Here is a 12,640-nt window from a genome sequence, read left to right on the forward strand (position 1 = left end):
CAAAAGAAACCCCTTAGCTATCATCCCCAATTCCCCATTCTCTCCAGCCCTAGGAAACCACTAATCTACTTTTTATCTGGTCTATTCTGGATATTTCATATAAATGGAATCACACAGTATATGGCCCTTTTCGACTGGCTTCTTTCACTTAGCGTAATGTTTTCAAGGTTCATCTGTGTTATGGCATTGTCAGTACTTCGTTTTTCTTTAATGCTGAATAATATTCCATTGAATGGACATGCAAAATTTTGTTCATTCATTAGTTGGTGGACATTTGGGTTGTTCCTACTTTTTGGCTTTTTACAAATAATGCTGCTTTGAACATTCATGTACAAGTTTTTGTGTGAATATATGTTTTCGTTTCTCTTTGATGTATGTCTAGGAGTAGAATTGCTGGGTCATGCAGTAACTCCATGTTTTGCTTTTGAAAAATTGCCACATTGTTTTCCATAGGGCTGCACCGTTTGTAGTCTCACCAGCAGCATGCGAGGGTTTCAATTTCTCTCCGCATCCTTGCCAACACCTGTTATTATTTGTCTTTTTAAGATTCTAGACATCCTATTGGGTGTGAAATAGTATCTCATTGTGGTTTTGATTGGAATTTTCATGATTGCCAATGATGTTGAGAATCTTTTCATGTGTTTATTGGTCATTTGTATGTCCTCTTTGAAGAAATGTCTATTCAGATCCTTTGCTCATTTTAAAATTTGATTATTTGTCTTTTTATTATTGAGTTGTGAGATCTTTAGATGCAAGTTCTTTATCAGATATATGATTTGCAAAAATTTCTCCTCATTCTGTGGGTTGTATTTTCACTTTCCTGATGGCATTCTTTGAAGCCCAAAAGATTGTTAATTTTGATGATGTTCAGTTTATCTATTTTTGCTTTCATTGCTTGTGCTTTCAGTGTCATGTCTTAAAATATACTGTTTAACCCAATATCACAAAGATTTGTGTTTATGTTCTAAGAGTTTTATAGTTTTAGTTGTTATATTTAGGCCTTTGAGTTAATTTCTGTATATTGTGTGAGATAGGGATCTGACTTTATTTGTTTGCATGTGAATATCCAGTTCTGGCACCGTTTGTTGAAAAGTTCTTTTTGTCTTTATACCTTCTTTCTTCTCTTGTCTTGCCCATATCCCCACCTCAATGCATGAAATGTGGATTTATTGATTAGCCACATGACTTGGCCAAGTCATCCTGGTCTCAAAGTCCTAGTTTTCTCATCTCTAAAAATCTGTAAAATTAGCATTTCCACAACTCCTGTCCCAATAGATAGGCTGTGAGGAATGAACCAGATGACTGAGTGGCTAAAATTTTGTGAGCACATATTGTTAGGCACAACACCCTTTGCTTGATGAAATTGCAGGACCTGTGCTTTCTCTGTCATTTCTGCTCCTTAGAATTTGGTGTGTATACCCTTTAAATATGACCTCTTCCACTTCCAACTCCTTTGTACCCTTCCTCAACAATAGAACTTTCTTTGCCTTGAGTCATTCAGTGTTGGAGACTAAGACCCTCCACATTCCAACGACTTGTCCTGACTTGTCCTGACTTGTCCTACGCATAGGCCTCGCCCCAGAAAATAGCCTAAGACGAAAATAGCACCCAGCCCCCCAGCTATAGTTCCGAGAAGAATGCATTCCATGACATACTTGCTCCAGGGCATGCTACCTGCAATTGTTCCCAACTCCCTGCCAGGTTGGGGTTGAGTGATCCGTCACAAACAGCTTATGGTGCCATTGAGATGCTGATTGGGGCTGATTAGCCCACACCCAAGCCTCATCATCCCCCCACTCTATTTTTCTGTTTCTACTTTCTTGTTTTCTGTATATAAAACCTACTAAAAATCCAAGTAAAGTAGACCTTGACAACCCTTTGCTTGGTCTCGTTCCTTTCTCTTGCCCATCTCTTTCAGGCAAGGTCCCCCTTGATCCCTGAGAGTAACAGAAGGTCCCGCGGGCCAGGACAATTCAGGAATGGGGGCAGGCAGCTTTTTGCTTTTGTTTCTTTAATATCTCCAATGTGTTTGAACTGCTCTAGGTTCAGGGACACGTTCAGTGAATTGAAACATCTTTTCTATGATTTAGAAGACCTTCTATAAGTAAGAGGATTGTACTTTATTCAGAGGCGAGGAGATGTAAGTAGTACAGGCAGAGGCACCTACTCTGTGTAGTCTGGAGGTGAGTCTCAGAGATTCCTTGTGCTAGGATCCCTCAGTTCACCTTGGAGTACCTGGAGGACTTGTAGGAGGAAGGAAGACTCGTCCTTTGGAAAGGATCTCCTTTCAAAGTGTTAGGGACCGGCTTCCTGCACCCCGCCAGGCAGACGAACAAAGACACCAAGGATGCAATCACTCAAGAGGAGCTTTATTTTCTGGCTAGCCAGGGTCCAGGCCCTAGAGTGCCAGCGCAGTGGCCGCTCTTACAGGCAAGGACCCTGACCAAAGCTGGGGCTCCCCTTTTATCCCCCCTCCTTCTTGAACACCCGCGCTGCACAAGCTGATTGTGCGTGTTAGTCTTTAAAATGATTGGTGGACTGGTAGCCCGCTGGGGCAAAGGGGCCTTTCTCCCTTATCTGGCACCATACCTGTGCGTCTAGCTGCAAGCAAGCGATTCTCAGAAGCAGAAATATGCGTTTAGCCGATAGCTCTACCTTTGGGCCCCAAGCTAGCAGTTTCCAGGAGCCGATTACTCCTCCCCTGGGCCCATTTTCTGTTATCCGGGCTCGCACAAGTGAGCCAGCAGCTTTGGGCTGCAATCAGGCCCTTACAAAAGTAGAGAGCTGACCCTTATCTCCTGGCTTGCTTTGTCCCTTAGTTATCTATCAAAAGTGGAAATGATACCCCTTCAAGATCCTTCCCAAGGTGAAAGGCTGGTGGTTGTAGCTGAACTTGGCCTCTGTAGTGGTCTCCAGGTCATGGTGAAACTTGGGAGCAGAGCTACAGATAGCCCATGTGGTGTCTCCCTGTGAATTCCCCAAGGGTAACCCTCCCTGGTCACGTGTGGCCCTGCGCTGCATTCACCCCTCAAGCAGGGCCTTTGTGCAGGGCACAGCCTGCACAGCGTTAGTGGTTGCCCTACTTAGTGGACATGCTAGCCTTAAAACTTCCTGAGGTGTTTGAAAGCTCCCAGACTTATTAATTTCAGTCACAGCATCCGCTGCAGCAGACGCTGATAAGAGGGTAGAGAGAGTGTTTTATAGCTTGTGATCAATGAAGCTGCTTGAGGAGGAGGAACTCAAAAAAGGCCAAGAATAAGGATGTCTCTGAAGGACACACTGAACTCAGAGGAAAAGGTCGATTATGCCTAGAGTTTCCTGCCCTGCCCCACAGGGCAGTTGCATATCTCAACACTACAGTAGATGCAGGTGGGGCTGAGTCCCAGCTCAGGAATGGCAGGGTGGGTCTTGCCTGAAAAGGGCACTGAATGACCTGGCGAGGAGTGGACTGCATCATCCTTTCCTCATTTTTGTGTCATAGCCTCCTTATATGATTTGCCCCAAATGGTGACTAAATCCTGCCACTTTTGAGAAAGCACTCCATCAGCACACAATCACCTGCCACACTCCTAGCAGCTGGTTATGTCTCTTCCTACACTGATTCTCCCTCGCTGTCAATGTGTACAAGGTGATTCACCTCATCCAGAGATGCCACCCTCTGGTTCTCACCTCTGGCACACACCTTTTGGATGCAAGCTGCTCCATCAGCTTACTTGTTCCCACACTGCTTGCCAGGGCAGATTCTGTACCAGGCTCAGTGGGTGGCCTCTTTCTGGTCCTCTCTGTGGCAGACAGCCTCTAAGATGACTCTCCCAGCCCCCACCTCCTGTTATCCACAGCCTGTGTAGTCCCCCCTCAAGTGTGAACAGGACTTGTGGCCTAACAAATAGAATATGACAAAGATGATGAGGATGTCACTCTTTGCTTCCATTATATCCGGAGGATTGTGACTTTCCACATACTAGCAGGCTCTCTGCTGCCTTCATGGTTTGCACACTTTGGCAAAGCAAATGGCCATGTAGGGAGGTCCACATGGAAAGGAACTGAGGCCACCTCAGTCTGACAGCCCTCAGAATGGGGTTCCTTGTTCCTGCCAACGATTACTTTGTGGAAGAAAATCCTTCCCCATTTGAGCCTCAGATGAGACCCCAACTTTGCCAGCAACTGATTGGAGCCTTGTGAGAAACCCTGAACCAGAGGACCCAATGAGGGCATGCCTAAATTCCTGACCCAGAGAAACCATGAGATAATAATAGTAATTTGTTGTGTAGCAGTGGATAGCTAGCACCTCATCACGTTGTTCCTTTCTGATGCTGGCTCGCTCTGTCAGAAAGGATGTCCTTCCCAGATAATGAGCATGTGCCCTCGTGCTAGCAGCTGTGATGATAGCTGTCAGCCACCATGTACAGATGCAGACAGCATGGCCTGGGAGCATCTTTCTGTCCCAGCTGAGCCACCCAGCCATTCTGGACAGTGTGGCCACCTGGGCAATCCTCACAACGGGGCAACACTTAGGAACTGACAGTTTGGCAGTGGGGATACAGTAAAGGGCAAGAGTAAAACCACAGCCCTTCGCTCCCCGCGTCCCTATGCACAGCAGGGACGTTTCATTCTTTGCTGGCCCTGCAGTCACTGGCAGGTAGATTTGCAGTTAGTAGTCACTTAATAAATGCTTGCTGATTCGGTTGATTTAATGATTCCTGAAGCTCAGATCGGGCTTGATGAAGGTGTTCCAGGCTCCATCAAGTCATCGATTATCTAAATTTCAGGATAGTTTATGTGGCATAAAGTATGGAGGTGACATTTTACATTTAAAGAGAGCTTATGGTGCTGAGGATGTAAAGGAAGGCATCTAAGCCTGAGAAGCCAGGTGGGCAATGGCCTGACTTGACTTAAGAACTTGCAAGGAAGAAACCTACCTTCTCTGTCTAAACTCTAATCAACCTGCACCTTGACCCTGAGCCCGAGGGAAACACCAGAACAGCTTTGAAGAGGAGACATCTTGCTGATGTTCCTGGGTTCCCAACTCTCCTGGAGGAAGAGATGCTGTTGGATTAGAGATCTCAGTTGTTGGGCTATACAAATCTAGTAAACTTTTACATTTCCTTTTTCAGAAACTAGAATTAGATGGAAGAAACTCCAGAAGCCCCAAAGCCCAACAATTCCATTGCACAGATAAAGAAACCAAGACCCACCCCAGGTCACACGGACAGTGGGTTGCACTGTCTAGAATCCAGTGTCCTTGCCATGTCACTCCCACGCCTCTCTGCCCCTCGAATGGGTGATTTATAAGCCTGGGAGCCAGGGTGTTTTGTGGCTGTGTGCTCCACAGCAGCCAGGGGCTTCCCACATGCTGGGGTAAAGCACAGCTGAGAACAGACATGGGAGTGCCTGGGCAGTGGCCCATCTTTCTGCCTTCCCTTGAGGCTCTGAGAGTGGGGAGTTCATCAGCAGCACGAGGCATCTTGTTCACATTTTCTCAGCTGGGAGGTCCTGGCAACAGCTCTTCATTTCCTGTAAGGGAATGAGTTTTTAATCTCTGAGCTCACCCTCCCTCTGGATTGGGTGGGGATTGGGGGAAGGAAAACTGAATCCCCAAAAACAGATCCCCTTTTCCCTGTCCTGGGTCCCTCCAAAGGGCTAGCAGTGTCCAGCAGTTGAGAGCAAGGGTCCTATCCATGCAGGCTCTGGGTAGAGAGCCAGGAGGCCAGCAGAGTGGGGCAGAGCAGGACCACCCCTCTGAGGCCCCACCAGCACAGTCCTAGGCACATAATAAAGAGCGTGTGTCTGTCTTCTTCTATTTAGAGCCAGCTGGAGGTGAAAAATAACGTCTGTCCTCCCCATGCCTCACGCTGCCTCTTCTGGACGCCCCCTTGAGCCCCAAGTCTGGATCCGGTGCCTTCCTGAGAGCGCCTGCAGCACCCCATGCTGCCCTGTCCCTGACCCTGTTGACGGGTACCTGCTGCCTCGTGTACATCTCCCACCAGGCAAATTCTGACAAGAGACCCCCCTGTGAGAAAGGAGAATGGTGGGGTTGGGCAGAGGGAGAAGCCGACCCCCCTGTGGTTGCAGCCGAGGCTTCATCTGGTCCCGTGAGGTGCCCAGGAGCTGGGATGGCCTTTTGGAACCATCCCACATTGTGGCAAGGAGGCCAGGCCGTTTCTTGTACCAGGCCACACCCTGGGAGAAAGCAGGACCTCGGGCAAGGCTGTTCCAGGGAGGGGCTGGTGCCAGCACCAGCAGCTGGCATCCGGTCCGGTAGCTGGGAGGTGGGTCTGTCTCCTGAAGAGGGAACCTGGGCAGAGTACTGCAGTGTCTGCCACAGACACCCTGAAGACAGAGACATTTTTGATTTCCATGGTAACACGTAGCATGTTACCTTACACTTAATAGGTATCCCTTAAATATTTGCATGTGTAAATGAAAGCATTTTGAGAGCCTTTTCTTCTCTGGCTAAAAATGACATATTCTTCAGTCATTCTTCAGGCAACATGGTTTTCTGTGTGTGCCTCATCCTGGCTTCTGTCTACTTTGAGCACAGTCACGTGCCACAGAATGACGTTTTGGTCAAAGATGGACTGCATATACGACAGCGGTCATAGAGCTGAAAAGTTCCCATTGCCTAGTGACGTTGCAGCCCTCATAATGGTGTGCTGCCATGCGTCAGCAGTGCTCATGTGCTGGTGTGGCGCTGTGCAGACAAACCTGCTGCAGTGCCAGTCACATGAAAGTCTAGCACATACGATTCTGTACAGTACACAATACTTGAAAATAAATAATTATGTTATTGGTTTATGTATTATCACACTATGCTTTTTGTCGTTATTTTAGAGTTTGTACTCCTTCTACTTGTTTTAAAAAAGTTAACTGTAAAATAGCCTCAGGCAGGTGCTTCAGGAGGAATCCAGAAGAAGGAACTGTTATCACAGGAGATGACCCCTGAAGACTTTTCCAGTGGGACAAGATGTGGAGGTGGAAGACAGTGATATTGATGATCCTGACCTTGTGTAGGCCCAGGCTATTGTGTGTGCATCTTAGCTTCTAGCAGAAAAGTTTAAAAAGTAAAAAAATAGTAAAAATTTTTAAAAATGGAAAAACTTATAGCATAAAGATATAAAAGAAAATATTTTTGCATAGCCATGCAATGTGTTTATGTTTTAAGCTAAGTATTATTACAAAAGAGTCAAAGTTTAAAAAATTTTTAAATTGCTAAAGTAAAAGGTTACAATAAGCTAAGATTATTATTGAAGAAAATTTTTAATGAGTTTAGGGTAGCCTAGGTGTACAATGATTATAAAGTCTACAGTAGTGCACAGTAATGTCCGGGGCCCTCATACTCACTTACCTCTCACTCACTGACTAACAGAGCAACTTCCAGTCCTGCTGTCAGGTTTGTCTGAAATGTTGGCTCTTGGCGTACCCATGGCTGAAGAATGACCAGACACGTCAAAGTTAAGTAAACACAAAAGTGAGGTTCATTGAGGAGAGAAAGATGGGATTATAGGGCAAGACCAAGATACAGGTTTACAGAGCATGATACATACGCCGCAGACGACTGGGCCCATTGTCAAGCAAAGGGAGAGCAAAAGAAAGGGTGCAAAAAAAGGGACTTGGTTATGGTCTGCATCTTATTTTATAGTGCCCAGAGAGGGACCTCTATGGTGGCTCAGACATCACCATGGAACCACTTTGATTGAACAGTTGGGAGTCCCATGACCTGAGTCTTAACTACGCGGGCAGGTTGTTCTAGGTCAATTTCTGGACTCTATGGCACGTATGGCACTTGGTCCATGGACTAGAGAGTCCTCTGCATTCTTTTGCAGCTGGCGCACTGAGTGTTGATCAGCAGATTCGTAGAGTATTCCCTCCTCCCCCAGTGGCTCAGGAGATTAGGGTGGGGCAGGACCAAGATGGGAGCCACAGCACCCACTTTTGTCCTTGGAAGACCTGGAATCCCTTGCTATCTACCTAACACTGCAAATTACATTCGTGGTAAGTGCCCTACCCAAGTGTACCTTTTATACCATATTTTTACTGTACCTTTTCTGTGTTTAGATACCTAATACTTGTCATTTTGTTACAGTTGCCTGCAATATTCAGCACTGTAACATGCCGTCCTGTCCAGGTTTGCAGCCTAAGAGCCATAGGCTACACTGTGTAGCCCAGGTGTGCAGTCGGCTATACCATCTAGGTTTGTGTAAGGACACTGTGCTGTCCACACAATGACGAAATAGCCCCGCAGTGCATTTCTCAGAACGTAGCTCTATCTTTACAGATGCACGACCATTTATTCCCCTTAAAGTGTGACACCAGAACTTATTGTAATATTCCTGTGTGGTCTTATGCACAGAACAGAGCTGTGCTATCACTCAGTATCATTCCTTAGTCTAGATACTGCTTTTCTGTAAAGTAACCTGAGATTTTTAGCAGCTGCAGAAAACCTGGACTCCTACTTTACCTATGGCTTAAATCCAGAGGTTTTTCCCCTAGATGTGTTCTACTGGCTTGCCCATCCCACTTTCATAAAGCTATGTGAGTGTGAGAGTGTGTGTGTGTGTGTGTGTGTGTGTGTGTGTGTGTGTGAGACAGAGAGGAGGGGGAGAGTGATATGTAAGTGCAGGACCTTGCATTTATTCTTACTAAGTCTTATTTAGACCTATCTGGCCTATAGGTCCAACCCACTGAGACCTGCATTTTCTTAACCGAGGAACTGTGAGCTCTGAGCCTCACACTGTCTCTGTTTCTCTCTCACTGAAATAGTTGATGTGTACTGTGCACCCAGCACGTGTCGGTCTTAATCTAATCACTGCATGGATTTTCCCCCTTTAATCCTCACAACAATCTGAGGTAGGCATTCTTATCAGCCCCATTTTACAGATGAAGACGCTGAAGATTAGAGAGATTAATTAATTTTCCCAAGGTTACAGGAGTTAAGTTGTGGCACAGGGATTTGAATCCAAGTCTTTCTGATGCCAGCACATGCTAACTACTGCAATATATAATATAATCTCTATGATTTTGTCCAAATGACTCATTAGAATGATGGAAAGGAGAGACCCAGGGACAATACTATTAGGGAGATAAACATGAAAAAGCATGTCAGAGTGAAAATCTCAATATGTGAGCATGTAAAGTGAGGTTACATCATCTATCCCAACTCTATCTTGCCACATACTCCAATTTGCAAGGGGCCCAGAAACCCCATGGAAAAGAACACATGTAATTTACATATGTGTGTGTATCCATCTGTAGATGAAGAAAGGCAAAATGGAACGTCTGAAAAAAAATTGCTCAAAGCAAAAATGTATCAGCCAGGGCCTATGCAATGTGCTTCCCTTTACCTGACAGCTCTTAACACTCCTCCCAGGCCCTATCCTCATATCCCTTTGCCTAGCAAATTCCTATCCATCCTTCAGTTTTAGCTTAAATACCACTCTCTCCAGGAAGCCTTCTCTGATTACCCAGTTAGGCCTAGTCACTGTATGTTCCTGGAGCACCTGTCACCTCCTTCTAAGTGCTTGGCATGCTTGTAGTGACTCAGTTTCTTGTCTGGCATCTGTTAGACTGTAAGTTCCATGAAGGCAAGGGGGGACCTTGTCTGTCCTGTTCTCCACCCTGACCTAACCTAGCCCCTGGCCTGGCCCAGAGGGCTCTTAAAAGATAATCAATGGATAGATTTTGAAAATAGAAGGTGGAGGCAGGAGGAAGGTAGCTCCCACATCTTTTCTAAGAAAGACAAGGAGAGGCTGGGTGCAGTGGCTCACACCTGTAATCCTAGCACTCTGGGAGGCCGAGGCAGGCAGATTGCTCGAGGTCAGGAGTTTGAAACCAGCCTGAGCAAGAGTGAGACCCCGTCTCTACTATAAAAATAGAAAGAAATTAATTAGCCAACTAATATATATAGAAAAAATTAGCCGGGCATGGTGGCGCATGCCTGTAGTCCCAGCTACTCGGGAGGCTGAGGCAGAAGGATTGCTTGACCCCAGGAGTTTGAGGTTGCTGTGAGCTAGGCTGATGCCACAGCACTCACTCTAGCCTGGGCAACAGAGTGAGACTCTGTCTCAAAAAAAAAAAAAAAAGAAAGACAAGGAGCTGCCAGCTGCCCTTTCTATGCCATCTGCCCCCCTCTCCCCCATCCCATGCCTGGGCTTTGCCTGGTATCTGTACGGACTGGTTTTCACATAAACAGATGCTGACGGGAAGGTGAACCCCTAGTGCTCAGGTCAGCACCGGCCTGGGCATGGCCCTGCCTGTGGAAATGCCGTGGGCCTTCCTTCTGCTTGGGGGTAATGGGTTCTTTGTGCCTCAGGCCTTGCTAGCTTGGTCCTGTGGTGACTCTGAGATCTTTTTTGTCTGTCACAGCAAGTTGATGTTGGAAGGATTTTTTTAATGTCACCTGAATCGTGGCCATTTGAGCCAAAGACTTTGAAAACAAGAATGGGCTTTGGGGAAATGAAGGTTCTGGAAGTGACCAGCTGGACTAGCCTCGCCATGGGGGCTCCTCCCATAGGGTTGCAGCACCCAAGCCAAGGGCCACATCTCCTGGGTTCTCCTTCATCCCCCTTGAAGCATTTGAATTCTCCCAAGAGGAGGAAGCAAGAAGCTAGTTCCTGATTTATGCCCTCACAGGGCTCCTGGTGGCGACTTGTCTTTGCATTGCTCTTAGAGCCAGTGCCAGACATACGCCATCTCGTTTATCATTACAGCTCCATCTGAGATAGGACAAAGATTGCGGTTCCCATCCTAGCAATGAGAATACGAGGCCTAGGGAGGGTGTATGTCTTTGCTGGTGGCAAATCCTAGACTAGCATCTTGGCCTTTGATTTTGGTCTGTGCTGTTTCTGCCACACTGCTGCCAGCTCCAGGACGGCAGTGCCTGCTGCCCCAGGCCACAGGCTCCTGGGTGTGGATTTCCTTTGTGACCCAGATGAACTATGGAAGGAGGCAGAAGGGCCACTGGGCACATACCTGGTTTGAGGAACTGGCAGTTTCCTTCCTCTGCCATGTGAAAATTCTCCAAACATGGGGAGCCATCTGCTGATGATGTGAGAGTCAGGCAGCCTCCACCCTCATCATTAGCTTGGCAGCAGTGGGGAGCGAGTCCAGAAAGAGCTCTGTGTGTCATAAAGAAAATTTAAGCCGTATGTGTCTCATTCATTTACTCTTAAGTCATCAAAATTCTGGTTTTACAGAGGCTTTTGATGTCCAACTTGCTTTCTCCTTTTTTATGGGAGGGGGGAAAAGAGAGGAAGTCAGGATTCTCTAGCTATAAATTACCCAGTTTTAGGAAAGCTGTAGACAGATACAGTACCCCAATACTGCAAGACTGGAGGAAGTTCCAGGTAGGGGTCTGCTTTAGCAACACATACTGGGACATTTGTTCTCATTCAATAAAATGTACATTGAGCACTGAGTGACAGGCAGAGAACAGATACCAGGTAAGGGACTCATGATCCTCTTCTGTGAGTACCATCAGAAGGTCGGGGAGACATACATCTAAATAAATTACTGGGCCATTCATCTGTAGGTGACTCCAGTGCCCACAGTCACTTTCTAAAGCTGTAACCCTAAGCAGCAACACTGTGATTAAGAAACTTTGGCTTAGGGAGGTAAATGTGCTTGAGGTCACCTATGCAGCAGGTACAGTCCTGCAGCTGAGATTCGAATCTAGGCTGTCTTGCTCTAGATTTCATGCTCTTGTCTTTTACTGCCACTAGGAGGAGGTGGAGGTGGCCTGGGAGGAAGAGGAAGAACCTTCCAGGCAGAAGAAATGACTCCTGAGAAGGCCCCAAGAAGGAAGGGGCATGGTACATGTAAGAGGGACAGAAAAGTCAGTGTGGTGGAGGACAGGGGCTGGGCCAAGGGGAGGCTGGGGAGGCTGGCAAGGACTGTGGTACCAAGGTAAGGATGTGATCTGTAACCTGAGTGGAGGGAAAATACAGGAAGACTTTCAAAACTCCAGGGGATTCTAATATGGATTCAGGGTTAAGAACCAGTGGGACAATGGTGGTGGCAGTTCAGCAGGAAAGTGGATGACTTGAGAAGTACCTAGACTTCAGTTTATAGGATTTGGCGTGATTGATTGTGTGGTAGGGAGGGAAAGGGGAGGCATTGAGAATGAAAGAGGACATAGCAAGTGACATTAATGGAGAGTCTCAGAGGAGGGATCCAGGGACCTCTGGTTTTTAGCAGATAACAGCTAAGCCGACACTCTTCTTAAGCACCCAAGCTTCTGTCTGAGTGTGCAAGTTCAGGTGTGCCCTGAAGCTTTTACAGGCTTTGAAGTCCAGATCACTTTTGTCTTGGTAACCAAAATGGCCAAATTAATATGTTCACAGCCCAACAAGACAAGTGTCACAGTACAGATATAAATACAACGTTAGAGTTGCTGAGACAGCTGAGTGACAAATTCTGCTGGGGAACGTCAGGGAGCACTCTACTGAGGAGGTGCCGTTTGAGTTGGCACTTAAAGGATAAGTAGAAGTTCTTGGATGAAAATAGAAGGGTGTCCTAAGCATGTGCCAGGGTGTTGGGTAGTGAAGGGCCTGTCAGGTCTGGGAAACAGTGGGAAGTTCAGAGTGGCACAACTAGGCATGTCAGGGAGGACGGTGGGGACTAGGCTGGCCAGAGCGCCGGGACC

At 46.7% G+C, this 12,640-nt stretch overlaps 1 protein-coding gene across 1 annotated transcript in view; it reads left to right on the plus strand.

The window, feature by feature from the left end:
• The window catches only part of RPUSD4 (RNA pseudouridine synthase D4), a 36,800-nt gene extending 29,990 nt beyond the window's left edge, over positions 1 to 6,810 (plus strand). Inside the window, exon 8 of the transcript XR_012919021.1 lies at positions 5,806 to 6,810. The gene's annotated coding sequence lies outside the window, so the exon portion shown is untranslated. The remainder of the gene's footprint in view (positions 1 to 5,805) is intronic.
• Positions 6,811 to 12,640: the final 5,830 nt, after the last annotated feature.

The sequence above is a fragment of the Microcebus murinus genome, chromosome 4 (genome assembly GCF_040939455.1).
Source record: "Microcebus murinus isolate Inina chromosome 4, M.murinus_Inina_mat1.0, whole genome shotgun sequence".
Lineage (NCBI taxonomy): Eukaryota > Metazoa > Chordata > Mammalia > Primates > Cheirogaleidae > Microcebus > Microcebus murinus.